We start from the raw sequence: 12,000 nt of genomic DNA on the forward strand, positions 1-12,000 counted from the left end.
AGTAGAGTTTTTAGGGTCACTTAACTATACGATCATATCATCTGCAAATAGTGATAATTTGACTTCTTCCTTTCCAATTTGTATCCCTTTGATTTCCTTCTATTGTCTAATTGCTCTAGCTAGGACTTCAAGAACTATATTGAAAAGATATGGAGAGAGGGGGCAGCCTTGTCTAGTCCCTGATTTTAGTGGGATTGCTTCAAGTTTCTCTCCATTTAGTTTGATTTTGGCTACCGGTTTGCTATATATTGCTTTTACTATGTTTAGATATGGGCCTTGAATTCCTGTCCTTTACAAGACTTTTTAGCATGAAAGGATGCTGAATTTTGTCAAATGCTTTTTCAGCATCTAATGAAATGATCATGTGGTTTTTTTTCTTTGAGTTTATGTAGTGGTTAGCATTTATGGATTTCCGTATATTGAACCATCCCTGCATCCCTGGGATGAAGCCTACTTGATCATGGTGGATGATCGTTTTGATGTGTTCTTGGATTCTGTGGGCAAGAATTTTATTTAGTATTTTTGCATAGATATTCATATGGGGAATTGGCCTGAAATTCTCTTTCTTAGTTGGGTCTTTGTGTGGTTTTGGTATCAGTGTAATAGTGGCTTCGAAGAAGGAGTTGGGTAGTGTTCCCTCTATTTCTATTTGGTGGAAGAGTTTGAAGAGTATTGGTGTTAAGTCTTCTTTGAAGGTCTGATAGAATTCTGCACTGAAACCATCTGGTCCTGTGCTTTTTTTTGGTTGGAAGCCTATCTATGACCCCTTTTATTTCTTTAGGGGTTATGGGTCTGTTTAGATGGTCTATTTGATCCTGGTTTAATTTTGGTAATTGGTATCTGTCTAAGAAAATGTCCATTTCCTCCAGATTCTCCAGTTGTGTTGAGTACAGGTTTTTGTAGTAGGATATGATGATTTTTTTGAATTTCCTCGGTTTCTGTTGTGATATCTCCGTTTTCATTCCTAATTTTGTTAATTTAGATACTTTCTCTGTGCCCTTTGGTTAGTCTGGCTAAGGGTTTATCTATCTTGTTGAATTTTTCAAAGAACCAGCTTTTGGTCTTGTTGATTCTTTGTATGGTTCTTTTGGCTTCTACTTGATTGATTTCAGCCCTGAGTTTGATGATTTCTTGTCTTCTCCTCCTCCTGGGTGAATTAGCTTTTTCTTGTTCCAGGGTTTTCAGTTGTTCCTTTAATCTTCTAGTGTAAGCTCTCTCGAATTTCTTTTTGAAGGCACTCAACGCTATGAGTTTTCCTCTTAGCACTGCTTTCAATGTGTCCTATAGATTTGTGTATGTTGTGCCTTCATTTTCATTAAATTCTAAGAAATCTTTGATTTCTTTCTTTATTTCTTCCTTGACCAAGGTATCATTGAGTAGAGTATTATTCAGTTTCCATGTGTATGTGGGCTTTCTGTTGATTTTACTGTTACTAAAGACCACTTTTACTCCATAGTGATCTGATAGGAGGCATGGGATTATTTCTTTTTTTTTTTTTGTCTTTTTTTTATTTGATATAATTTATTTACATTTCAAATGATTTCCCCTTTTCTAGCCCCCCCCCCACTCCCCGAAAGTCCCGTAAGCTCCCTTCTCTTCCCCTGTCCTCCCTCCCACCCCTTCCCAGTTCCCCGTTCTGGTTTTGCCAAATACTGTTTCACTGAGTCTTTCCAGAACCAGGGACCACTCCTGCTTTCTTCTTGTATATCATTTGATGTGTGGATTATGTTTTGGGTATTCCAGTTTTCTAGGTTAATAACCACTTATTAGTGAGTGCATACCATGATTCACCTTTTGAGTCTGGGTTACCTCACTTAGTATGATGTTCTCTAGCTCCATCCATTTGCCTAAGAATTTCATGAATTCATTGTTTCTAACGGCTGAATAGTACTCCATTGTGTAGATATACCACATTTTTTGTATCCACTCTTCTGTTGAGGGATACCTGGGTTCTTTCCAGCATCTGGCAATTATAAATAGGGCTGCTATGAACATAGTAGAGCATGTATCCTTATTACATGGTGGGGAATCCTCTGGGTATATGCCCAGGAGTGGTATAGCAGGATCTTCTGGAAGTGAGGTGCCCAGTTTTCGGAGGAACCGCCAGACTGCTTTCCAGAGTGGTTGTACCAATTTGCAACCCCACCAGCAGTGGAGGAGTGTTCCTCTTTCTCCGCACCCTCTCCAACACCTGCTGTCTCCTGAATTTTTAATCTTAGCCATTCTGACTGGTGTAAGATGAAATCTTAGGGTTGTTTTGATTTGCATTTCCCTAATGACTAATGAAGTGGAGCATTTTTTAAGATGCTTCTCTGCCATCCGAAGTTCTTCAGGTGAGAATTCTTTGTTTAACTCTGTACTCCATTTTTTAATAGGGTTGTTCGGTTTTCTGGAGTCTAACTTCTTGAGTTCTTTATATATATTGGATATTAGCCCTCTATCTGATGTAGGATTGGTGAAGATCTTTTCCCAATTTGTTGGTTGCCGATCTGTCCTCTTGACGGTGTCCTTTGCCTTACAGAAACTCTGTAACCTTATGAGGTCCCATTTGTCAATTCTTGCTCTTAGAGCATACGCTATTGGTGTTCTGTTCAGAAACTTTCTCCCTGTACCGATGTCCTCAAGGGTCTTCCCCAGTTTCTTTTCTATTAGCTTCAGAGTGTCTGGCTTTATGTGGAGGTCCTTGATCCATTTGGATTTGAGCTTAGTACAAGGAGACAAGGATGGATCAATTCGCATTCTTCTGCATGCTGACCTCCAGTTGAACCAGCACCATTTGTTGAAAAGGCTATCTTTTTTCCATTGGATGTTTTCAGCCTCTTTGTCGAGGATCAAGTGGCCATAGGTGTGTGGGTTCATTTCTGGATCTTCAATCCTGTTCCATTGATCCTCCTGCCTGTCACTGTACCAATACCATGCAGTTTTTAACACTATTGCTCTATAGTATTGCTTGAGGTCAGGGATACTGATTCCCCCAGATTTTCTTTTGTTGCTGAGAATAGTTTTAGCTATCCTGGGTTTTTTGTTGTTCCAGATGAATTTGATAATTGCTCTTTCTAACTCTGTGAAGAATTGAGTTGGGATTTTGATGGGTATTGCATTGAATCTGTATAGTGCTTTAGGCAAAATGGCCATTTTAACTATATTGATTCTACCGATCCATGAGCATGGGAGGTTTTCCCATTTTTTGAGGTCTTCTTCCATTTCCTTCTTCAGAGTCTTGAAGTTCTTGCCATACAGATCTTTCGCATGTTTGGTAAGAGTCACCCCAAGATACTTTATACTGTTTGTGGCTATTGTGAAGGGGGTCATTTCCCTAATTTCTTTCTCAGCCTGCTTATCCTTTGAGTATAGGAAGGCCACTGATTTGCTTGAGTTGATTTTGTAACCTGCCACTTTGCTGAAGTTGTTTATCAGCTGTAGGAGCTCTCTAGTGGAGTTCTTTGGGTCACTTAGGTAGACGATCATGTCGTCTGCAAATAATGATAGTTTGACTTCCTCCTTTCCAATTTGTATCCCTTTGACCTCCTTATGTTGTCGAATTGCCCGAGCTAGTACCTCAAGTACAATATTGAAAAGATAAGGAGAAAGGGGGCAGCCTTGTCTGGTCCCTGATTTCAGTGGGATTGCTTCAAGTTTCTCTCCGTTTAGTTTGATGCTGGCTACCGGTTTGCTGTATATTGCTTTTACTATGTTTAGGTATGGGCCTTGAATTCCTGTTCTCTCCAAGACTTTAAGCATGAAAGGATGCTGAATTTTGTCAAATGCTTTTTCAGCATCCAATGAAATGACCATGTGGTTTTGTTCTTTGAGTATGTTTATGTAGTGGATTGTATTGATGGATTTCCGTATATTGAACCAACCCTGCATTCCCGGGATAAAGCCTACTTGATCATGGTGGATGATCGTTTTGATGTGTTCTTGGATTCGGTTGGCAAGAATTTTGTTGAGTATTTTTGCATCGATGTTCATAAGGGAAATTGGTCTGAAGTTCTCTTTCTTTGTTGGATCTTTGTGTGGCTTTGGTATCAGCGTAATTGTGGCTTCGTAGAAGGAATTGGGTAGTGTTCCTTCTGTTTCTATTTTGTGGAATAGTTTGAAGAGTACTGGTGTTAACTCTTCTTTGAAGGTCTGGTAGAATTCTGCACTGAAACCATCTGGTCCTGTGCTTTTTTTGGTTGGAAGACTTTCTATGACTCCTTCTATTTCTTTAGGCTTTATGGGACTGTTTAGATGGTCTAGTTGGTCCTGATTTAATTTTGGTATTTGGTATCTGTCAAGGAAATTGTCCATTTCCTCCAGATTCTCCACTGCTACCCGGATTATTTCAATCTTCTTATATTTGTTGAGGTCTGTCTTGTGACCAACTATATGATTTATTTTGGAGAAGGTTCCATGAGGTGCTGAGAAAAAGGTATATTCTTTTGCTTTGGGATAAAAAGTTCTTTATATATCTGTTAACTCCAATTGGTTCAAAGCTTCAATTAGTTTCATTGTCTCCCTGTTTAGTTTCTGTTTTCCTGATCGGTCCATTTGTGAAATTGGAGTGTTGAAGTCACCCACAAATATTGTGTTAGGTGCAATGTGTACTTTGAGCTTTAGTAAAGTTTCTTTTATGAATGAGGGCGCCCTTGTATTTGGGGCATAGATGTTCAGGATTGAGACTTCTTCTTGTTGGATTTTTCCTTTGACCACCAAGTAGTGACCTTCCATGTCTCTTTTGATGACTTTAGGTTGAAAGTCAATTTTATCTGAAATTAGAATGGCAACTCCGGCTTGTTTCCTGGGACCATTTGCTTGTAGAATTGTCTTCCAACCTTTTACTCTAAGGTAGTTTTTGTCTTTGACATTGAGGTGTGTTTCCTGTAAGCAGCAAAATGTAGGGTCCTGTTTATGTAACCAGTCTGTTAGTCTATGTCTTTTTTGGGGGAATTGAGTCCATTGATGTTAAGAGATATCAATGAGTAGTGGTTATTGCTTCCTAACATTTTTTATTTTAATTTTATATGTGTGTGGTTATCCTCTTTGGGTTTAATGAAAGAAGCTAAATATCCTGCTCTTGCCAGGGTATAGTTTCCCTCATTGTACTGGTGCTTTCCCCCTATTAACCTTTGTAGGGCTGGGTTTGTAGAAAGATATTGTGTAAATTTGGTTTTGTCGTGGAATATCTTGATTTCTCCATCTATAGTAATTGAGAGTTTCACTGGGTATAGTAGTCTCGGCTGGCATTTGTGTTCTCTTAGATTATGCATGAGCTCCGCCCAGGATCTTCTAGCTTTCATGGTCTCTGGTGAGAAATCTGGTGTAATTCTGATAGGTCTTCATTTATATGTTATTTGCCCCTTTTCTCTTACTGCCCTAAGTATTCTTTCTTTGTTTAGTACATTTGGGGTTTTGATTATTATGTGACGGGAGGTATTTCTGTTCTGGTCCAGTCTGTTTGGAGTTCTGTACGCTTCTTGTATATTCATGGGTATCTCTCTCTTTAGGTTAGGGAAGTTTTCTTCCATAATTTTTTTTGAAGATATTTGCTGGCCCTTTAAGTTGTAAATCTTCACTCTCATCAATACCTATGATCCTTAGATTTGGCTTTCTCATTGTGTCCTGGATTTCCTGGATAATTTGGGTTACAAGCTTTTTGCATTTTGCATTTTCTTTAACTGTTGAGTCCATGGTTTCTATGGTATCTTCGGCATCTGAGATTCTTTCTTCTATCTCTTGTATTATGTTGTTGATATTTGCATCTATGGTCCCTGATTTCTTCCTAAGGTTTTCTATCTCCAAAGTTGTCTCCCTTTGTGCTTTCTTAGTTGTTTCTACTTCTGTTTTTAGATCCTGAAAATTTTTGCTCAGTTCTGTTATTTGCTTGTTTGTTTGTTCCTCTAATTCTTTAAGCGATTTTTGTGTTTCCTCTTTCATGACTTCTGCCTGTTGATCAAGGTTCTCCTGTATTTCTTTAAGTGATTTTTGTGTTTCCTCCTTATTGGCTTTTGTATTCTCCTGAATTTCTTTCAATGATTTTTGTGTTTCCCTTGTAAGGGCTTCTAATTTTTGATCCATTTTCTCCTGACTTTCTTTATGTATGTCCTTCATGTGTTCCTGTACTAGCATCATGACCAGTGATTTTAAATCCAAATCTTGTTTTTCTGGTGTGTTGGGGTATCCAGGACTTGCTAGTGTTGGAGAATTGGGTTCAGATGTTGCCATAATGCCTTGGTTTCTGTTAGTAACGTTCCTATGTTTGCCTTTAGCCATCTGGTTCTCCCAGGAGTTAGATTGTCTTATTGTCACTGGCTGGAGCTTCAACCTACTGTGGATCTTTAAGGTTATTTCTGCAACACTGGATGACTGGGTTTCTTCTGGCACAGATTATTGATATTCTAGCTTCCTCTTTTGTGCCTTTGGAGCCCTTCTCAATTTTGCCTCAAGCAATGCTATACTTAGGTTGTCAAGGTCAACCAGGTGTTCTCTGTCTGCTCTATAATGAAGGGAAGAAGTTGTGGTGGGGGTCACTCCCTCTGTTGATTCTCACATAGGACGCAGGTCCTACAATGGACTGGCTTGCAGATGAACCGCATATGTGCTCAGTTCCTGAGTGCAGGCAGACCCCTGGTGGTTTGTACCTCCAGAGATCTAAGGCTCAGGGTGTTATGGCACCTAGTGTTCCCTTTGTGTCCCTGCAGACAACAAATATGGCTGCAGGGCTTCTCTCCTTCCACAGCTTCACGAGCCCGGCAGGCTGGCAGACAAAAGCCGCCCAGGTGCTCAGTTTCTGAGTGCAGGCAGACCCCTGGCGGTTTGCACCACCAGAATTCTAAGGCTCAGTGTGTTACAGTACCTAGTGATCTTTTTGTGTCTCTGCAGACAGCAAATATGGCTGCGGGTCTTCTCTCCTTCCACACCTTCCAGAGCCCAGCGGGCTGGCAGACAAAAGCTGCCCAGGTGCTCAGTTCCTGAGTGCAGGCAGATAGGTTTTATGATATCTGTCCAGGCCCTTCAGTTTTTAGAGAATCTATTGAAAAGGCACAATTATAACAGGTCTGCCATGGAATGATACATGGTCTTTTCCCTCAGTACTTATTCTTTCTTAGTTCTCTACATTCTGTATTTTCATTATTTTGTTGAGAGAGGACTTTTCTGGCCCACTCTATTTTGTGTTTCACAAGCATCTTTGATGTTTATAGGTATTTCTCTCTTTACATTGTGATTTTTTCTAATATAATTTTGTTGAAAATACTTTCTCACCCTGGGATCTGGGATTCTTTACCTTCTAATATTTCTATCATTCTAAGGTTACATGTTTTCTTTGTATTCCAGATTTCTTGGCTGTTTTGTTTCAGGGATATTTTAGCGTTAACATTTTCTTTTACTGATGTGCCAGTTTCTATTTTTGTATGCCTGAGATTCTCTCCTACATCCTTTTATCTTATTGGTGATACTTGCATTTGTTGTTCTGTAAGCTTCTTTAGGTTTTCCATCTGCAGTTTACCCTCAGTTTGTATTTTCATTCTGGCTTCTATTTCCACTTTCATTTCCTGAACAGCTTTATTTACTTCCCTGGTTAACTGTAGTTTCTGCTATTACTTTAAGAGATTTATTTGTTTCCTCTGTAAAGCCCTATATTTGTTTGATTGTGTTTTCCTTTTCTTTTTTAAGCATTTTATTCTTTCCTCTTTAACGGCCTCTATCATCTTCATAAGACTGGATTTAAGGGCACTGTGGTTCAGTTGTGTTAAGATTTGCAGGGCTTGCTGTTGTAGAGTAAGTTTGCCCTGTTGGTGTCATAATATTCTTGAATTTTGTTGTTTGAGTTAGTTTCATGCCTTTAGCCATCTAGAATTTTTTTTAAATAATAAAACAATAAATCATTTGACAACATAAGGAGGTCAAAGGGATACAAATTGGAAAGGAAGAAGTCAAACTATCATTATTTGCAGATGACATGATAGTCTACCTAAGTGACCCAAAAAACTCTACTAGAGAACTCCTACAGCCATCTACATGTTTTAGTCACTGCATGTTCCAGTTATGATATATATTGGGATTTTGGCTAACCACCGTGATCTTGGTGTGACAGACCCCTGGTGTATATTTTTGGGATATATGGTTCTGGAATAGCAGGTCTTAAAAAGATGGCAGGAGACTTGGCAGAAAATATTATATCTGGCAGGGACGATCTCCTCAGAGCCATGCCTGACAAAGTTCTTTGGGCAGGGATGTTTAGAGAAGGAAAGAAATCTAAATGTTTTGGTTCTGGATCAACAGGCTTGATGAACCTGGGCAGAGATGTAGTGGGAGAATAGAAGTCTGGTGCAGATTTCTGGATAATTATATTTCCTCATCTATTAATTTCTATTATTTGACAGTAAAATATTTTATATAAGGTATTTCTCTGCTACATATAGACTACCTAATTGCCTGTTAATTCGGTTATAATTCCTGTATGCAGATTGAAGACATATAAATTTCACTTACGAATTTACTGTGGTTGTAGAAGGACCACTTCAACTGTCTCCCCAAAATGCTTCCTTTATTACACACTGAAGTTCAGACACTTTAGAGATATGTACATTTGGAGGGATGGAATAGAATAAAGGTTTTGACCTACATCACAGTATCAGATTGTATTGATTAAAAATACAGCTACATATATGTTGAACAGTCAAAAGTTAAAGAAATTCCTGATCAAAGGAATTTGAATACAGGGAAATATAATAAACATATATTTCAAGACAAACAATAAGCCTTATACAAAATAAATTTTGTCTTATAGATCAGTTGCCATAAATTAATGAATATTGTTTATAAGATACAATATTAAAAGCTAGCATAACAAAGCAACAAAAATAATCTAACAACAGAGCAGAACAGATATTTTTAAAAGTGTTACATTAGCATGAATAGTCACATTGAGAAAATGTTAACTATTTGACAGGAGAGTTTAAGAAAGCATAAGAAAGATACACAAATGTAGAGCTGAGTGTAAAAAGAAGTAAATGTAGTGTTTCTATATCTTTTAAGGAAAAGTGAAACTAAAATAGTTTTTGAAATGAAGCCTTTTTACAAAAATACGGAAAGTTATTTGTGACAAGAAATATGTGATTAAATAATATTAGGAGCATTTATTTTTTGCCTCTGAGTTTTATTCACAAAGATTTAGTTCTTAAAAATCTATTCTGGAGAAACAAAGAAAACATAAATTTAACTATTTAAGTAGTTGTTTTCCTGAAAATCTTTCAAAAAGTTTTCCAAAACAGTAAACTAATAGCCACGAAATTATCTCAATATGAAAAGGAACTTACATCCCCTACTCTATCCTTAATTTCATCACAGAACCCAGAAGAAGTTAAAAGAGAAAAGGCCTACTAACTTTTCTCAAACATCCATATATTCACTATAACACCTGTGAGAACTTCCTTCCAACAAAAATGAAAGGGGCTGGGGAAAGATAAGGAATGCTTTGAACACATATTTAGTAGTTTCCAACCAAGATCACATGAGAAGAAAATATTTTCAAACTGAAAGAAATTTATAAATAAAAATGAATATGTGTCATATATCCCAGACTAAAAAATCAATTTACTAAGAAATTCAATGAAAAATGTCTATTTCAAAATTGAATTCGCATCTTCTATTGGAAATTTAGAAATATTTTTGAGAACTGGCATAAAAATTGAATTAGTTATTGCCATGTAATTTGGTATTTTCTAGTTTGAAAATATATGCTTCAACAGTATTACAAAATATAAATAAAAGAGAGGTAAAAAGCAAAAAATAAGAATACTTCAATATACAACTAAAATAAATCGGCTCTAGGTATGAGATTTTATGGGTGTTTTCATTGTCAATCTGACACAATCAAGATTTATGTAATAAAAGAAAATCACAATTGAAAATCCTTTGAAGGGCTGGACTGTAGCAAAAAGTTTTATACATCCTCATGTTTAGTGGTTGCTGTGGGCTGCGCTGCCTCACTGGGTTGGTGCAGCTCTGAGGAGGTGATCATAAGCTACATAACAAAGCAGGTCAGGGAAAATAGTAGAGGCAGGGCAGGCAGCCCCACACCCCAGTGGACTCAGCTTCAGTTCTTACCTCCTTATTCTACCTTCAGTTCCTGCATGGTTTCCTCAGTGATATATTTATAATGTATAATGTGAAAAATACCCTTTTCTCCAGAAAAGGATACTATTCATGGGGTTTTTCGAAAGGAGTATAAACCTTACCTTGTGTGATTATTCACTTTAGAATACTCATATCTCTATACCAAAAGTGAAAAGGGAACATGGTTGTAATAACAATCCAATGAATTTGAAGCATAAAATGTAGTAGGGTAAAGGGAAACTTGACCATGCATTCATGATCAACTTCATTTCCACCAGGTATGGATCAGTGTGTGCACTGTCCAGAAACTCATTATGCAAATGCAGAGAAGACACACTGCCTGGAGAAAAATGTCACCTTTCTGGCCTATGATGATCCCTTGGGGAAGGGACTCACACTCGTGTCCCTTGGATTTTCTACTCTCACAGTTCTTGTTATTGGGGTCTTTGTAAACCACAGAGACACTCCAATAGTCAAGGTCAATAACAGATTTCTTAGTTACACCCTGCTCATTACTCTGACCCTCTGTTTCCTCTGTCCATTGCTCTTCCTTGATCTTCCACACACAGCCACATGTGTCCTGCAACAGAACGTGTTTGGACTTCTGTTCACTGTGACTCTATCCACTGTGTTGGCCAAAACTATCACTGTAGTTATGGCCTTCAAGATTACAGCTCCAGGAAGAAAGATCAGATGGTTGCAGATATCACAGGTCCCTAAGTGTGTCATTCTAGCTTGCACTCTGATACAAGTACTTCTCTCTGGCATATGGCTGGGAACATCCCCTCCCTTTATTGACATGGATGCTCACTCTGAACAGGGACACATCATCATTCTTTGCAACAAGGGTTCAGCTGTTGCCTTCTACTGTGCTCTGGCCTACCTGGGAGTCATGGCTTTCTTGTCCAGGAACCTTCCTGACACATTTAATGAATCCAAGTCCATGGCTTTCAGCATGCTTGTGTTCTGCAGTGTATGGGTCACATTCCTCCCTGTCTATCACAGCACCACTGGGAAGGTCAGGGTAGCTATGGAAATGTTCTCTATCCTGGCTTCTAGTGCAAGCATTCTAATTGTAATCTTTGTCCCTAAGTGCTTCATTGTTTTGTTTAGGCCAGAATTAAACACACTTCCTCGTAACAGGGATGAAAGACACCACAGGGGCAAATATTTACTTAAAACATAGTTCACATGACTCTTCATCTAAACTGAATTTTACTGGATCTCTACCGTTCTGACCATCACATATTAGGTCACATGTTTTTCCTGTGATGGCTTTGTGGGTATGGCTTCTTCTCACCGGATATCATATTCTGAGCTTAATTCCCTGGAACCCCATGATGAAGTAAGGAATCGATTTTCTGAAGTTGAACTAGTGCATTTCCAGTCCCTAAAATAAGTAAACATTTTTAATATAACTTTAGAAAACCCTTTTGAAAACAGTCATAACATTGAGATATGACAGCATGAGCTTTCATTGTTTACACTGACATAAAATATTAATTTTTCCTCTTGAAATCTGTCACATTTTGCAATAAGGACACTCTATTCATCAAATCATGTGATGGTCCTGGGGCTTTTTCCTCTAAATTCTTATTTCTAAATCATGTTAATTACTTCAACCAGGGGTGTTTTTTCCTTAAAGGACCTTTTCATTTCTCCCAGTGCTGACTATGCAATGTCTTTCTGGTGGCATTGATTTCTAACAGTTTCACATGTCATGAATTTCACACAGTTTGACTGCCACATAAAACTTCATACCACAATATTCCTCATAAATTTTCACATTTTCAATTCTTTCAGTACTGTTCTTATTTCAACTGAAGTCCTGAAACAGCAATCAGCAGAAACCATGGCATAGCTAAATGTGACCCATTCTTCATGTTTCTCCTGCTAAAT

The 12,000-nt window shown here is 38.0% G+C and overlaps 1 pseudogene; it reads left to right on the forward strand.

The window, feature by feature from the left end:
• The window catches only part of LOC127670628 (vomeronasal type-2 receptor 116-like), a 30,171-nt pseudogene extending 18,884 nt beyond the window's left edge, over positions 1-11,287 (forward strand).
• Positions 11,288-12,000: the final 713 nt, after the last annotated feature.

This window comes from Apodemus sylvaticus, chromosome 20, assembly GCF_947179515.1.
Source record: "Apodemus sylvaticus chromosome 20, mApoSyl1.1, whole genome shotgun sequence".
NCBI lineage: Eukaryota > Metazoa > Chordata > Mammalia > Rodentia > Muridae > Apodemus > Apodemus sylvaticus.